We start from the raw sequence: 16,229 nt of genomic DNA on the forward strand, positions 1-16,229 counted from the left end.
AGCCTCTGGATTGTTGAAACATTGGTCTGTGACCAAGCACTGGAACCACAGTGGTAATAGACCAGATTAAGTACAAGTTGGTGTTCAGTGACTTTACACAGCTGCTACTATTTGTCACTTGTGCAAACTAGGCTGTAAAGTGTGAGATCTTTCTGTATCAGTTACTTAGAAACAAAGGCTGAGTACTCAATGTAGTTGGCTTCCTCAGGGAAATTTTAAGTGTTGCTACACTGATTTAGTTGGGGATTTGTCCTGCTTTGAGCTGGGGGTTGGACTAGATGACCTCCTGAGGTCCCTTCCAACTCTGATATTCAATGATACCTTAAAATTTGGTAAAATTGTACAATGCATACCATTTTAAGTGAAAATTGACTTTTTAAAAAATTTGCATAATATGATATATGTGTGACTCCTCTCTAAGAACTGAGAGTAAAGATTGGATGCATCAAAAAGCTTCCTGAGAGAAATACAGATGGATTTGTCAGTTAACTGTCCTTAACAACAAGCAAAACATTACAAACGGCAAGTGCTCAGACTGGAAGAGATGAGGACAAGGGAAGAAATGGTATACAATGCAAGTTCATAGAAATGGTTTGCTGAAATGCTAGTGTGCTTTTTAACTATTAAAATAAACTTCTTTTGAAAGCAATTAAATAACATAATTTCCTGATATGATCTCTTTCCATTTTGGTAAACAGTGTCTTTCCACTCACCCACAAAGCAAAGAGCTCTCTTTATCTTACTTCCTTACTTGTAAGCATTAGTGTTGGTGATGCCAGCCCAACTCTAGGAATAGAACTAACCTGTGCTCTTCTCTGCTGGTTCTGCAGCAGCTAAACACAAACAAGTTACTGACTTGGCCTTTTTTGTTTCTCTGTGGCAGAGTTGTAAGTTTAAAAAAAAAAAAAACCAGAATATGAACTTGATAACACCAACTAGAATAACATGGCACACATTAAACAGATTAAAAACTAGCTAACTGACAGGTCTGAAACATAATTGTAAATGTGGAGTCATCATTGAACAGGTGTATTCCTAGTGGGGTCCTGCAGGAAGGAGTTCCTGCCCCTATATTATTAAAATGTAAACCAATGGGGGGAAAAAGGTTCCAAATGCTTTGTATTGAATTGAAGAATTCATGTAACTCAGATTACATAACTTTATTTATCAGAGCCTTTTCTGCTGGTAGTAGAATTGTCTAGGAGAGTATCCCTAGTCTTTCATTTTGTTGCAGGAAATAAGTACCTAAATCATTGGTACATTTTTAGAATTTGTGCTTTCTGATTTAGCATATAGGGAAGTTTGTAACTGAATAAAAGCTTCATGGGATGTATAAAATGCTCTTAATTACTTTTTATTTTAAAATATTGGTGAGACTTTCATAGCGCAATTATTGATTACCTTTCAATATATATTGTTTCAGGATTTCTTAAACTTAGTTTTGTTCAACTATTGTTAATCACTTATTTTTAGATTGAGCAATGTGTAAATTTTCTCAGTGTATTTTGTAGCTTGAGTTGAGATAATATAAAGGATGAACCAAAGTATTCTTTCAAAAGTTAATATTATGAATGTAGGAATATTAGATGATAAAAATAAAATAGGCTCACTTAAACTGAAAGCCCAGGAATTGTTATTTGAGGTTGCTAATCCTCTGTTCTTGTATATTATGGATGTTTTAGAACAGTGGGAGACTTTATTGCATATCAGCAATGTTTAAAAGCAACAGAGTGCAGTGAAGACATCTTGAGAATATTAACTTGAATTTTCTTATCTTTTTATTCTTAAGTTTGCAGTAGCATCAACAATGTTTTAGATGTTTTCCAAATATACCTCTACCCCGATATAATGCTGTCCTCGAGAGCCAAAAAAAATCTTACCGCGTTATAGGTCAAACCGCGTTATATCAAACTTGCTTTGATCCACCGGAGCGCGCAACCCCCTCTCACCCCCCCCGGTGTCTGGCTTTTAAGCCCTTCTCTCTTAGGTCAGTCCTATCCCCCACCCTATTAACATACAGGAAGAATGACCACAAGGGTCATCAAATGACAAGAGGCTAGAGCCTTGCTAGTGCCCACTCAGCTAGCAGGCCTCTGGCCCCCACTCCCACACCATCCCCAAACACATAAACCCTAACAGATCATACTGTAAACTTTAAGTAAGCCATGGGGGGAGGTGCAGGGGGAGGGGGAGGAGACAAACAAGCTCACAGCTCACTTCAAGGATTAGTGCTCACTCCTCCTTTATCATGGGATCTCCCTTTCAAACTTGCCTGTTTTACTAGCTCCTGGAATAGTTCTGGGATTCATTCTGGGCTAATTATTTTTTGCCAAAGTTGCAGTGTTCAATTTTTGTTAATTTGGGGAAGAGTTATTTCTATTTAAAGATAGTCTATTCAAACCATTTGTTCTCGTGCTCTGTGTTCTTTATTAAATACTAGGGAGGTAGTCTCATGCATGTGTAGACACTACTACTAGCTTCAGGAAACGCTGATGAGAATAGAGGTGGGTGGAGAAAGGTATTCTGTTTTGTGAAGGAGTTTGATATTTAAAAATTTGGTTTAATTCTGATTCAGAATGGAAACCAAAACATTTGAAATTCTCTATGAAAGGGAATGGTGTCCCAGCTCTGGGGAAGCCCTCCAAGTAGGCTGTCCCAAAGCCAAATACCTTGGAAGCCCTGGAGACCTGCCCTAGGCAGTCTGCCTGGCTGGTTTCTGGATCTTTGTTGAAATCAGTCTCTGTAAAATGGTATAACTTCAATGACTTGGAAAATTCTGATGGAAAAAGAAATTTTGTTGGAATTTTTCTGACCAGCATTAATGTACCTATTATGTATATTGAGGTCTGTTTTCTTTCTGTGCTTTCTTCGCTTCTCTCTAAGTTCCCAAGTATTAACTGAAAACTCAACTTTGCTCTTTTCTCCTTCTGTTTGAAAACCAAATCACACTACACTTGGTTGATAAAAATAATACTATTGATGTAATCTTCTTAGACTGCTGGGAAGGATCTGGGAGTTGTGGTGGAACATAACCTCAACATGAGTCAGCAATGTGATGCTGCTGCAAAAAAAGCAAATGCAGTTTTAGATTGCATTAACAAAGGCATAGCATGCAAATCACAGGAGGTGATAGTACCACTCTACTTGGTGCTTGTTAGGCCTCAGCTGGAGTACTGTGTCCAATTTTGGTCACCAATGTATAGGAAGGATGTAGAGAAACTGGAGAGGATCTAGAGGCAAGCAACAAAGGTGATCAAAGGGATGGAATGCAAGCCATATGAGCAAAGACTGAAAGAACTGGATATGTTTAGTTTGGAGAAGAGGAGGTTAAGGTTGGGATATGGTAGCAGTCTTCAAATACTTGAAAGGCTGCCATAAAAAAGATGAACAAAAGTTGTTTTCTCTTGCCACAGCGGGCAGGACAAGAGGCAATAAATTCAAACTTAAGCATAGCAAATTTAGATTAAATCTCAGGAAAAACTTCCTAACTGTAAGAACAGTAGGACAATGGAACAGACTGCCTAGGGAGGTTGTGGAAGCTTCTTCACTGGAGGTTTTCAAAAGGAAGCTGGATAGCCATCTGTCTTGGATGGTTTAGACCAGTGGTGGGCGGCCTGCGGGCTGCACATGGCCCGTCAGGGTAATCTGCTGGCGGGCCGCGAGACAGTTTGTTTACCCTGACAGTCTGCAGGCATTGCTGCCTGCAGCTCCCAGTGGCCACGGTTCATCGTTCCTGGCCAATGGGAGCTGTGGGAAGCACTCCACTGGTTTAAACCCAACAAATCCTGCATCTTGGCAGGGAGTTAAACTAGATGACCCTTGCAGTGTCTTCTAACCCTATGATTCTATGATTTTAGACTTCTGTGAGGCACTGGACTTGATACCACTGGACATTTTGATTAAAAAACTAGAATAACATGGCATACATTAAACAGATTAAAAACTGGCTAACTGACAGGTCTGAAAACATAATTGTAAATGTGGAGTCGTCATTGAACAGGTGTATTCCTAGTGGGGTCCTGCAGGGAGGAGTTCCTGCCCCTATACTATTTAATATTTTTTATTAATGACCTGAAAAAAAAAAGTCATCACTGATAAAGTTTGCAGATGATACAAAAATCGGGAGTGGCAAATAATGGAGGGATGGGTAACAGAGTGATCTGAATCACTTGGAAAGCTGGGCGCAAGCAAACACTATGCATATTAATATAGTCAAATAGTAATATATACACTGAAGAACAAAGAAAGTTGGCCATCCTTACGCAATGGGGGAGCCTATCTGGGAATTGAGGTCTCAGTGCAATCCTGTGGCCAAAATGTGATGCTTGGATATGTAAAAAGGGAATCTTGAGCAGGAATAGAGAGGTTATTTTACCTCTGCATTGGTAGACTTGGCAGGATATGATTTTAAATCGATAGATGTTGGTAAACATCAATTTCAGCTGACACATTGAAATGGACAAACAGAATATCCATGGGTAACAGTCAGGGCAAATGCAGCACCTGCCCCGCCCTGCCTGCTTTCCCGGGACCTTGTGCTTTCATGGGTCAGGTGTCAGAGCCCTCTGCAATCTTCCTGTCATGGAGTGAATGAGCAGGGTGTGGAAGCAGAGGTCAGAGGGTTCCCTGCACAGCTGCAGAGCCAGTCACCTTAGATCCCTGCAGGCTATAAGTGTAGAGAAGAATGCAGTCCTGTTGGGTCAGTATGTTGATGCTGATAAATTGGAGAGGGTTCGGAGAAGAGCCATGAGAACGATTAAAGGATTGGAAAACATACCTTATAGGAATAGCTCAATCTATTTAGCTTAACAAAGAGAAAGTTAAGGGATGACTTGATCCTAATTTGTAAGTACCTACATGGGGAACTAATATGTTGTAATGGATGCCTTGATCTAGCAGACAAAAGTATAGCAAGATTCAGTGACAGGAGCAGCTTACCAAGGGTTCTGGTGGATTCTTTATAAATGGCAATTTTTAAATCAAGCTAGGATGTTTTTCTAAAAGATAGGCTCTAATTCAAACAGAAATTATTTCTGGAAAGTTCTGTGACTTGTGTTATTCAGGAAGTCAGACTAGATGGTCACAGTGGTCCCATCTGGCCTTAGAATCTATGAATCTACACTTGTGATACTGATGTACAAAGCAGGAAAAAAGGGCTGGCATACCAAACCTGAATCCTGCTTGTATACATTAATTAATCCATTTGATCACACTACCCTTTAAAATATTATTCACAACAAATTCAGTGATCTTCTTAATTATAATAATTTATTTCTAGTAGTGCCTGTAGTATGCTAGGTGCTTTAAGGTCTAGAAAATATGACCTATGAGGAAAGATTGAAAAAAGAAGTAATAGGCTTAAATTGCAGCAGGGGAGATTTAGGTTAGACATTAGGAAAAACTTTCTAACTGTATGGTAGTTATGAACTGGAACAAATTACTTATAGAGGCTGTGGAATCTCCGTCACTGGCGGTTTTTAAGAACAGTTTAGACAAACAGCTCTCACAGATGGTGTAGATAATAATTAGTTCTGCCTCAGTGCAGGGGATTGGATAACCAATCGAAGCCCCTTCCAGTCTATGATTCTACAGAGGGTCAATGAGTAAAGCCTCCCCTTTGCTCTTCCTTTCCAGACATACATACTGTACATTTTCACAAATAATGTGAGGAGAGCGATGGAGGTTCTTGACCAGTATACAATTGAAAACTTTTTGTAGGTGGTTTCATAGTGACTCTTGCCCATTTTCTCCCATACCAGTTACCCTCTAACAGCTGCACGGTGCGACACAAAATACAATTTTTTTCTCTTCTTTCCGTTTTGTTTTTACAATTCTTTCTCTTCCCCCTTTGCTTTCTTTTCCCTTTTTTCCACTGCCCATCTTTGTGTTTTTTCCATTCTTTTAAATTTCCCCTTCCTTTTCTGTCATTTCTCTATAATCATGCCTCCCTTTCCCTTCTCCATTTTTTGTCACTTTGAAGTACTGCTGATGCAGGACCAAACTGCTGGGTCAACTCCCTCTGATTAGCTTTGATCCCTCTGCATGGAATAGGTTGGCAGAGCAGGGACTGAAGATGAGTGCTGATTAAAGGGAGTGAAACTGACCAGCAAACAGCTTCTTGGACAAGATATGTCTCCCTATGTTTGTGGCCCAGATCCTGAATGAATTTCCCCTGTAGTTTGTGGGTAAAAGCCTAATACGTTGTTTGTAGTTTCTTAACATCCATCATATAACTTTTGAATTTTTAGAATAATTTGTTCTATAGGGTGACTGCAAAATTATTTATAATTTTGTACACTCGTTGTGGAACATTTGCAGTTTGCCATCCTGTGTTTTTAATTGTTTAGTCAAACTGAAATCTCAAAAATAGCTTCTTATCTTTAGATGTCAGGATCAGTTCTGTGATCTGTGCCCACTCATCAGTAAAATTACTTCTGCTATCTGCCTTCTAAATCATAAACCTCACTGGGCCTGTGTAGTCTGTCTGAGAACACCTAATCTTCATGGTAGCAAACTCTTCAAAACTGATTTACCAGCTGCCTAGCACCATTATTTTGCCCTTTTTGAGAAAGGGGTAGCAGAATTATTTTATTCTAAAAGCTCCCCAAAAGAAAGTTTGTTAGCCACAAATAGTGAAGGTTTACAAGACATCTGATGCACTTTTTCTAGGCACTCACGAGAGGTTTGCGTCAGTATCTTTATTCTTTCAAATGCCAGTTTCACCTCTTGAGTCCTCTGATATTTTTACAGTGGCTCATGCTGATTCCAATCTGACATCTTTGTGTACTCTTTGTTTGAATGAGGCATAAACCCCTACCCCTGCCCCCCCCTCCCCCCCCCCCCCCGCAAAAAACATGCCTCCTGTTCCTCTAAGATAAGCACACCATTTTAGTAAACTGGCTCCATTGTCTAAAATAAGCTCTCAAAGTGTCACTGAATCTTCTCAGCCTCATAACTTTTCTCTATATGCAGCACCAACAGGAGAAAAAATTACTTGAAAGAAAAGGAATAAACAGTTATGTAATGCTACCTGGGAATGAAAATATATGGTTTTTATATTAAACCCATCCACCCCAATCTTGACAATCTAATTGGTAACCTTGAATACTTGATTGCCTATTAATTGTTTGCACTACTTCCGTTATAGTGACCAGATTATCACCATCCTTCATTATAAAAACTTCACCCCAAATCACCAATGGCTATTATTGCATGAACTGGCTTCAAAAGGTCATGTTTTGTGTAATTAAACAGTGCCACGTTCACTTCAACCACTTCATACGATTTCATTGCTGGTTTCAATGTTTGGCCCAATATGTCTTTTGAAAACTGCTCTGGTAGTTGAAAAACATTTGCCAGTAACTTAAATCCTGTAAGTCTGAAACTAAGCTATCCGTCTACTCTAATGAGTGATGGGTTTTTTGTGCATTATTATTTCTTCTATTACTGTAGCATTCATCGTGCCAGGTGGTGTAAAGACATAGAGTAGACAGAGTCCCTTCACGGAAAGGGACTATCAAATATTTAAAGTTTTATATACATTATTTTCCTTTACAAATATGTTTTCTGTTTTAAGTTTTGTAATTCTCTAGTAATCCCTTATTATTTCCAGCTGGCTTCTTATGAACTTCACAAACAGAAATGATTCTTGAGAGGAGGAGAGCATTGCCCCTCAAATCTGCATTGACTTGTGCTATTAGAACCCTTTTTGTTTCATTACTTATGCTGAACATCTAGCTGGTTAGTTGGGATTCCCCCACATGAAGAACATATGTGACTAAATCCATTACCAGTCAAAATGGACGCTGCTATGCCAGCATGCATCTTTCACATTGCTGTGGGCTGTCCTTTAATGGAGAACCTGCTGTCAATTTGCTGAAATGGCACTGACCTTTACAGCAGCATTTTCTGGCCTATGAATGGTTATCTGTTCTCAATTTCCATAGCAGGCTTCCTTTCAATTCTTCTCTCAAATTGCTAATTATATCTCAACTATACAATCCCAACATATACTTTATGGATATTCAAAAGTTTATTTTAATAAGGCATAGCATATCTTAAGGAATTTTTTCATGACTATACAGACCATAACTTGGATGGAACTTTAGAATTGTCTTGGCCATCTTGAGGGGTTTATTTTATCATATCTCTTTAGGTTTTGGTTTTATTTTTTAATCAAGGTACATGTTTTGGACATCAAAAGATAGGGACCAGATTCCATAGTTAAGCACTGAAATAAAAGTAGTTTAATTTTTCAGGTGTGATGAACAAGTGTAACTCCCTTTGACTTAAGTGGTAGCAGAGGATGCTCAGCATCTCAGAAAACCACATCACTTTTATATAGGTTCTCCCTGCCTACATTTTCTTCAGGTTCATTTTCTGCTATCATTCCTGCTACAGTTATATTTTGAAGTGCAAATGTATGTGCTATTTACCCAACTTGAACTTCTTGTTTAACCTGATTCCCTTCATCTGCCTGCATAAATATCACTGCTATTCAGTTCTTAATGAATGTGTCAGTTCTCCTAGCTATGGTCTCTTCTTCACTTATGGGTGTACACTATCTAAAGTTCTTCATCATTTATAGGGGATTGAATTCCCTTTGCTTGTTTGCCACCTACTCGTGGCAAATACCCAAATTTGGTCTAGAACTCTGATGTGCAGTTTAGACATCCCCTGTAATCATTGTCTGACATAGGATTGCTGATAGGCATTATGTATTTTCTACATATATCAGCAGTAGTCATCCTAAATGTTTTCCATTTACCTTAATGGGGCAGTCTGGGTATATTTCATCTGAGATATCCTACAAAGTACACTATTTATGCCTGTCCCCACTGTAAATGTCAATAACTGTAAGGAGTCATTTGTTGAATTTGTATACTAGAGGCTTTCTTTTTTTAAAAAAAAAAGAAAAGAAAAAAGAGACTTGAGTTCCATGTAGACTACTAATTTCATTTGGTTATGTAGTACCCGTGTCTTAGTGTGAAACTCCAAGGAACTTGTTAAGTAGGCTCAATGCCATCCTGATAGTTGTGCATGATTTTACATATTGGCAGCCAAAAGACGAGTGACCATGTGAGTCAGATATGGATGCTGAAGGCATGGTTTTCAGCTGAGAACACCAAAACAGGCTTTAGCTTTAGCAAATATGCCTATGCTTAAGACAATGATCTGTGTGTAATGCAGCATTCCCCATACTGTGCTATTCTATGTATATGTTGGAAAATATGTAGAGTAAACATACATATATTCCATTGTTGAACAAAATAAGTTTATAGCCACTTTGAATTAGTGGGCTTCTTCACTGAATGACATGTCCAAACTTTTGGATCTTCATAGTGAGGTGGATCCACTCCCAGCCCTTCACATATGCATACTATTAATGAAATGATCAGGTGCATTCATGGCTCTGCCCTTATGTATCCAAGATCCTGCACAGAGCTTTCTCAGGGTGGGGGAGAGGGTGGATAAGAGGAGGAGCCCTTGGAATTGAACTGAGAAATGTACATCAGCTCTCCCCTATCTCCATGTTACAATGGAATAACTAAAATAAACTGAGTGCATCCTGAATCATTAACCTCTCCTTCTCCATTCAAATTGAATGATTTGGGAAAATATCTGCAAGAGTCTGCCTTCTCCTGTTTGTATTTCAGTAGTAGGTCTAATAGATTCCTAGTACTAAATTAATTTCTTGAGACTTGGAAGTTCGCACAAAGATCTTTCATAAAACTATTTTTTTTTGCTTAGCTATTGATATAAACTAATATAGCTATTTTTCACTTAGCTGTTGATAAAAACTAACAGTTTATATCAGAATGTTAATATGTAAATTGATCTTCATTTTGCTGCTGTACTTTATGTAGCAATCCAGCATATCAGCAGTACATTGTAAATAGACTTCATACTAGATGCAAATGAGTAAGAACAGGGTTGTGAAGTCTGGATGTTTTTCAGAGGATCACTCCCTCCACCGAACAATTGAGTGTGTTTAGTACTTTTTGAAGAGCTAGCAACTATTGTAAGGCAGAACATCTGATGATATGGTTCTGTATATAACTGGCTAGCTTACTTTGCGTTCTTCAGTCTTCAGTGTTGAGTTCACTTGGAATGAGAGACAACCAACTGGTAAAGTATGTGAAAAAGCTGTTGATCGATACTGCAAACAGGTGACTGTTTTTTGGTGTTTTTTTTTTTAGTAATTTCCAAACACCATTGTGAGGATTTCTCACACAATATGTTTAAAGTTGTTCAAGGTGTTCATTGAAATAAATGCTTTGTAGAATTAGGTAGATTAGAACATTAATGATTTGTTCTTATTTCAACAAAATATAGCCACAATAATGTTATTCCCTGTTCCAGGCCAGCAGCAGGTTTCCAACATCATTCTGTAGCTTTCAGTGAGCCCTTGACACCCAAAAAATGGGAATGCTCAATTGGTGTTTATTCCACAAACACAATTTAAGGTCTAAGACTTGAACTTGATAAGAAAGTTGCAACCTGTTTTTATGCCAACACCTTTGTCTTTCAGTGGAGCAAATATTGAGCAATTTAAAGAAACGATTAAAGCATTTGCCCTGAATATACCAGGGCCGCCCAGAGGGGGAGGCAAGTGGGGCAATTTTCCCCAGGCCCCGGGCCCCGCAGGGGCCCCCATGAGAATGTCGGAGGCTTCCCCCCACCTCCACCTTACCCCATCCCCCAGTGCCTCAGTGTGCCGCGTCCAGGAGTGTCCCTGGACAGCGCTGCAGTGGCGTGGCTCGGGCGGGGCCTGAGGTCCTCCTGCTCGGAACCACATGTTAAGGGGGTGGGACTGTGAGCTCCTGCGGCCCGAGCGGCAGGAGCTCCTGGACGTGGCTTGCTGAGGCTGTGGGAGAGGGAGGAGGCGGGGGGAAGCGGCATGGGAAGCCCCTCTGAGCCGGGCACCCCCCAGCCCTGACCCCCAGCTCCGAGCCCAGCCCCTCTGAGCCGCGCACCCCCAGACCTCATCCCCCGCCGCAGCCCTGACCCCCAGCTTCAAGCCCAGCCCCTCTGAGCTGGGCAGCCCCCGACCCCATCCCCCCACAGCCCTGACCCCCAGCTCTGAGCCCAGCCGCTCTGAGATGGGCACCCCCTGACCCCAACCCCCCACAACCCTGACCCCTAGCTCCAAGCCCAGCCCCTCTGAACCGGGCACCCCCCGACCCCATCCCCCCACAGCCCTGACCCCCAGTTCTGAGCCCAGCCCCCCTGACCCGGGCACCCCCTGACCCAGAGCCCAGCTCCCCACCCAGCCCTGAGCAACAGTAGCGCCACCCCCAAGCAGCGACAGCCCATTGGCGCCAACCATCACCATCACCCAGCGACAGCCCATTATGTAATTGCAAATGTATACATACCATTAAAGCATTTAATGTTTTTAAATAATGTATTTCGTGTTTTTCAAATTATTAAAAATTAATTTTTGAATGTATTTCACTGTTTTTTTTTACATTTCCAAATACATGTTACTATAGTATTGCAACTTTTTTTTATGGAAGGGGCCCCCAAAATTGCTTTGCCCCAGGCCCCCTGAATCCTCTGGGTGGCCCTGTAATATATTCGTCTAGATAATTGACTTGATGCCACAGGTGAAGCAGTCAAAGAAAGAACTAGAAGAATCAAAGTTGATGTTGTTGAAAAATAGTTGTTCAAGCATAAAAACTGACCCAATTATCACTGCAACTATTCATAAAGAGAAATGTTTTCTGCTTAGTGCTACTGATTCTGTCTGAAATGAAATTGTCCAATTTGCTGAAGATGCTGTTCAACAATGCAGAGAAAAATGACAGTGAAGTATTTATTTGCTCAAGCAATCAATACAAAAAGGAAGAAGATGAGAAATTCTACGTGAAATCATCCCAGATTCCTGACAGATAGATGTTCAGCACAGTGTTTAAGCCATCTTGATAAGGATGTAACAGCTAACATAGTGCTAAAACTTATTGTGGAAGCACAGAAATTCCACCATACTGATGGTAGGGTTCATTGAAAAATGTGGATTGATGCCATAGTTTCCCCATGATGCTCAATGGAACTCCCAAGAAAATTTTGTATCTACATTTGTATCAAGTAACTAAAATAAAGCATGCATTTTACAGAAGGGACACTACAGAGAGCTGCTAAATTTACCAAAGCAATTAAAATAGGTGTCTGAGAGACCTGTCAGATTACAAACTGCTGCTGTCTAAATGGAAACCTGACTTGATATAATTAATAACAATGAACTGGAATCACACAAGAATAAAATAAAAAAAAATTCAAAGAAGTTATGAAACCTATTAATTATTTAGTCCACACAACCAAATACGATGGTCATTGGGTGAGCCCAGAGCAGAAAAATTAGGATGAAAATATCCTGAGTTTGTTCCTGTCTTCTAACATTTAAATGCTTGAAAACGGTGGAAGTAAAATCACAGAAGACGAGGGCAATGGAATTCAGAATTTTAAAAGATGTTCACTCCAGTCCCCACCCAGCATAACATCAGTTGAGTAATTTTTTTCAGCACTTTTGGATTAATGTAGTCAAAATTTAATCAAGTCTCTAGATGGTTAAAATGTATCTGTGTTCTAGGTCAGATACAAAAGGGTTGTGGGCCTAACTGGTATTATGTTGTTGGGTTTTACTAATAGAATTTGCAAACCTTTCATTTTGGAAAAACTGTCTGTTTATGTTTGATGAATAAATGTGTATGAAGTGAATCAGATAAAGTGTTTCATTTTATAAAACCTTTCATTATTTTTTCAGAAGAAAAATAACTGGCTTTTTTCTGGGGAGAATTAGAACAGCCACTGTTTAAAATGACCCATTTACTGATCCTGTGTAATAACTCTAGAGAAAGCAGCAAGAATACTACTAATAGTTTTCATTCATATAGTACTGAATGCCAAGAAACCTGCCATTTAAGAATGTTGTTTGCCTTAAGTGGTGGATAAAAATGTACAATCCTTGATTCTGTACAAAGTCAAATTGCAGGATTTTGGTTAACTATAATTGTGCATTGTATACACTAGATCACCTACTCCTGTTTGCAGGACAGTAAAACACATCTAGCCATTGTTGCACTGAAGTCAGAGGATTTAATGGCAAACAGTTGTGATATAATTTTGTTTCCATCAGTCTCTTGTTTTTCTCTAAGGTAGTTTTGCTCAATTTTGTATTGCTACAGTTAATCTGTTTGCCTTTACCTTACACTAAGCTTTGGTTTTAATGTTGCATACTTGTTAAATATTAATGTTTTTATTAAATCTTTACAGCAGTGAGATATATTGAATGTTACAGATAGACTGTAAAATGAGAACTGGAATTAAGCTAATATTTCATCTTGGAGCATGTTAGGAATTAGAGTGGTTAGCTGCTGTACCAGAGATGATGTTACCATGGAGAGAGCTTCTGTTTCCATGACATTTGCTTGCATATTTTGATAGGCCTTCAACTGAAGTAGGGTTTTGTCCTCTGTCAGATTTGGTGGGTGTCATTCCACTTCTTCCTAAACTCTGTTTGTGTGTGTTGGTTTCTCATTACAAAAATACATTAATTTCTCAGGATGTTATTGTTGATATGCCAAAAAATAGATGCTTTTAAACTTTTGGCATCCGGAAGGCAAGTTGTTTATTATGCATTTTTTTAATTGGATTAGATTTTCAAGCTTGGCTTTAAGTCGATAAATGTGCTTTTCTCATTTATATTTTTGTTAATTAAAAAAAACCCACAACTGACTTTAACTTGTACTAAAAAGAATTACCACCAGCTCTGTCGCTAACTAGCATTATACCTGTGAAACTGCTTTCTATGAAGTGGTATTTTGGGGAATGGATAGATTTTAAACCAGAATATCAGGCAAATTATTGTTAAAGAATTCGTTGATGACCAGGAGGTAAAACTACAAAATCTTAGTTTTCTTAGAACTGAAAAATGTATAATGTTGTTTTTGAGCTGTGATATATGTAGTGTCCATAAAGATAACATTTTGTTCTACTAACAATTTTTTTCCCCAATGAACAATAATTGCAACAAATATGGTGTCAGTCTACCAGCAGTGTTTGCAACTCTTCTATACTGAAAAAAAAATTAATTGCAGTCTCAAATGTATTTATAATAGCTCTTCTTATATAGCACATATTGTACACTACATTCTCCACCTATTATTGTTGTCCCCATTTAGCAGTAAACAGAAATAAATACTTTTCTGTCATCCCTGTGGATCTGCTCCACCCATCCCCATTAGTCTTTATTTCTTCTTTCCTAGAAATGAGGAACAGTCGCAGAATTCTCCAGTTCCTCCCCAACTCCAAACATTCCTGTTTCTTCCTCCTGAAGAGAGGGGATGGGGAAGTAGAAGACAAAGAAATAATTTGGCAGAGCTCAGGAGCAATACAACCAGATTTTGAAGACCCCATTGCAACCTCAGCTTCTCTGCTTTCACCTCAAACTGTCCCAGACCCTACTGGTTTAATTTCACTGGGCCACAGATGCATCAGCAACTCTTTGCTACTTTTAGGTGGATGAATATTTGCTCCTCTGTCTCCCTCAGACAGACCATCACATGGTGCCAGTTTCTGACACTCACCATGGTACTAGGTGAATGTGTCACAGTTGCAAAGGGGTTCTTCTTGTACAGACATTTTTTCCTCATCCCACAGTATTTTTCCATGGGCCACCAAGGGGGAGATTTACTTCTCTCTTGCCTCTTTCAGTGCTTAAACTCATGAAAGTAGTACTGCAGTAATTCTATTGAGAATAGGTGTAAAATGAGGAAGAATGTGTTTTTTCTTCCCTTTCACTAAGCAGCTTTACAGACCAGACAGGAGAAGAGATTGTTGTACACCAAAGTGAGCTCTTTCGTATGTTTCTTTATAGGGCTCTCTTACCTCTTCTGGGGTGGATTGAGTACACCAGGTGGAGGGCGTGTGCTGCCTGCCACAGGTAGATTTAGCTTTCGGTATCCAGGTAACTCAACCTTTGTAACTAATCGAGGGACATTCTTACTTATCCCCAGTTTTTCTTTACTACTTTGTCCCCAAAATCTTAGGTCCATCTCCAGCATAGAACTGTTACAGGATAGGCCTTTTAAATCCCTCTTTTAAGACCTCTCATTGAAGTTGAGATGGAAACACACATAAGTAGGATCCAGAAAGGCAAGGAGAGCAAGCACCATCCACAGAACTTAAGACTGTTATTTGGATAGCTTTTGCTACTTTAGCGTTAGAAGCCCCTGCTGATCAGCCACAAGACTATACTTTTGGAAAGAGCAAGTTTACATTGCATTTCCCCTATGTGGTGCCCTTATCAATACTGCTAATCAACAGTAGGTGCCGATGGGCTAGGCTCAGAGACCATACAGTGCAAATACCTGGGTTCCTCAGATGAGAGAGAACAAATACTTTAATTTGATAAAGACGATTCCTATTTGGTAGACCAAAATCAAGGTCAGCATTAAGCTTCATGACCTTCCCTACACACCCACATAATAGCTGCATGGATATGCCTTTTGGAAGGGAAGGTGAGATTGCCATTTCTGAAGTGCACATTACCACCCATTCTTCCAAATAGAGCTATGTCAGATTTATCAACTGATATGAAATATCTTAGGACAAAAACATAATGTAACGATTAGGAAGTAGTCTTATGCAATGATTTCCTTCAATGGGGTTCACATAACCAGAAGCCGGGGGCGCGGGTACCTCTTTCATGGATCTGCAGCATCTTTGTCAGCAGTGAGATTCAGTAACAATCTAATGGTCATGATAATTGACAGTGTCTTTATTTCATCATAATATATGTCACTTGTAAATACACCAAAATATTCAAAACCTACTAGGTTTGTAAGTGTCCAGACAGGCACCTAATGGGACACATAAATGGCCAGAAGAAATCATATGAGATTTTCAAAGGGAGGTCCTAGATATATGAAGGGCCCTCTCTCCTTCAGTGAGTCTAATTTCTAGGGGTTATGGTTTGGCCAGAAGTGTAGGTACCCAAATTGGATTTTCACATGGGTCAAAAGGCACCTGGTCAGACTTAGATATCTGAAAGTAAGGTGTTTTCAGGGAGCACCTAAATAGTAAGGAGCTAGTGCAAATTTGTCTTTGGCAGGTCAGTTCTAGACTGGCTGCTTTTGGAGACCCTGTGAGACATTCTACTTTTGGAAGCAAAAGGTACAAAAACACCAGGCAGGTGTACAAAATGCAAATGTGAAATGTATCTAAAA

General features: G+C 39.5%; 1 protein-coding gene across 2 annotated transcripts in view; it reads left to right on the plus strand.

The window, feature by feature from the left end:
• Positions 1 to 16,229, plus strand: part of RNGTT (RNA guanylyltransferase and 5'-phosphatase) — a 416,529-nt gene that overhangs the window by 253,998 nt on the left and 146,302 nt on the right. The gene's annotated exons all lie outside the window — the stretch shown is intronic.

This window comes from Malaclemys terrapin, chromosome 3, assembly GCF_027887155.1.
Source record: "Malaclemys terrapin pileata isolate rMalTer1 chromosome 3, rMalTer1.hap1, whole genome shotgun sequence".
NCBI classification, from domain to species: domain Eukaryota; kingdom Metazoa; phylum Chordata; order Testudines; family Emydidae; genus Malaclemys; species Malaclemys terrapin.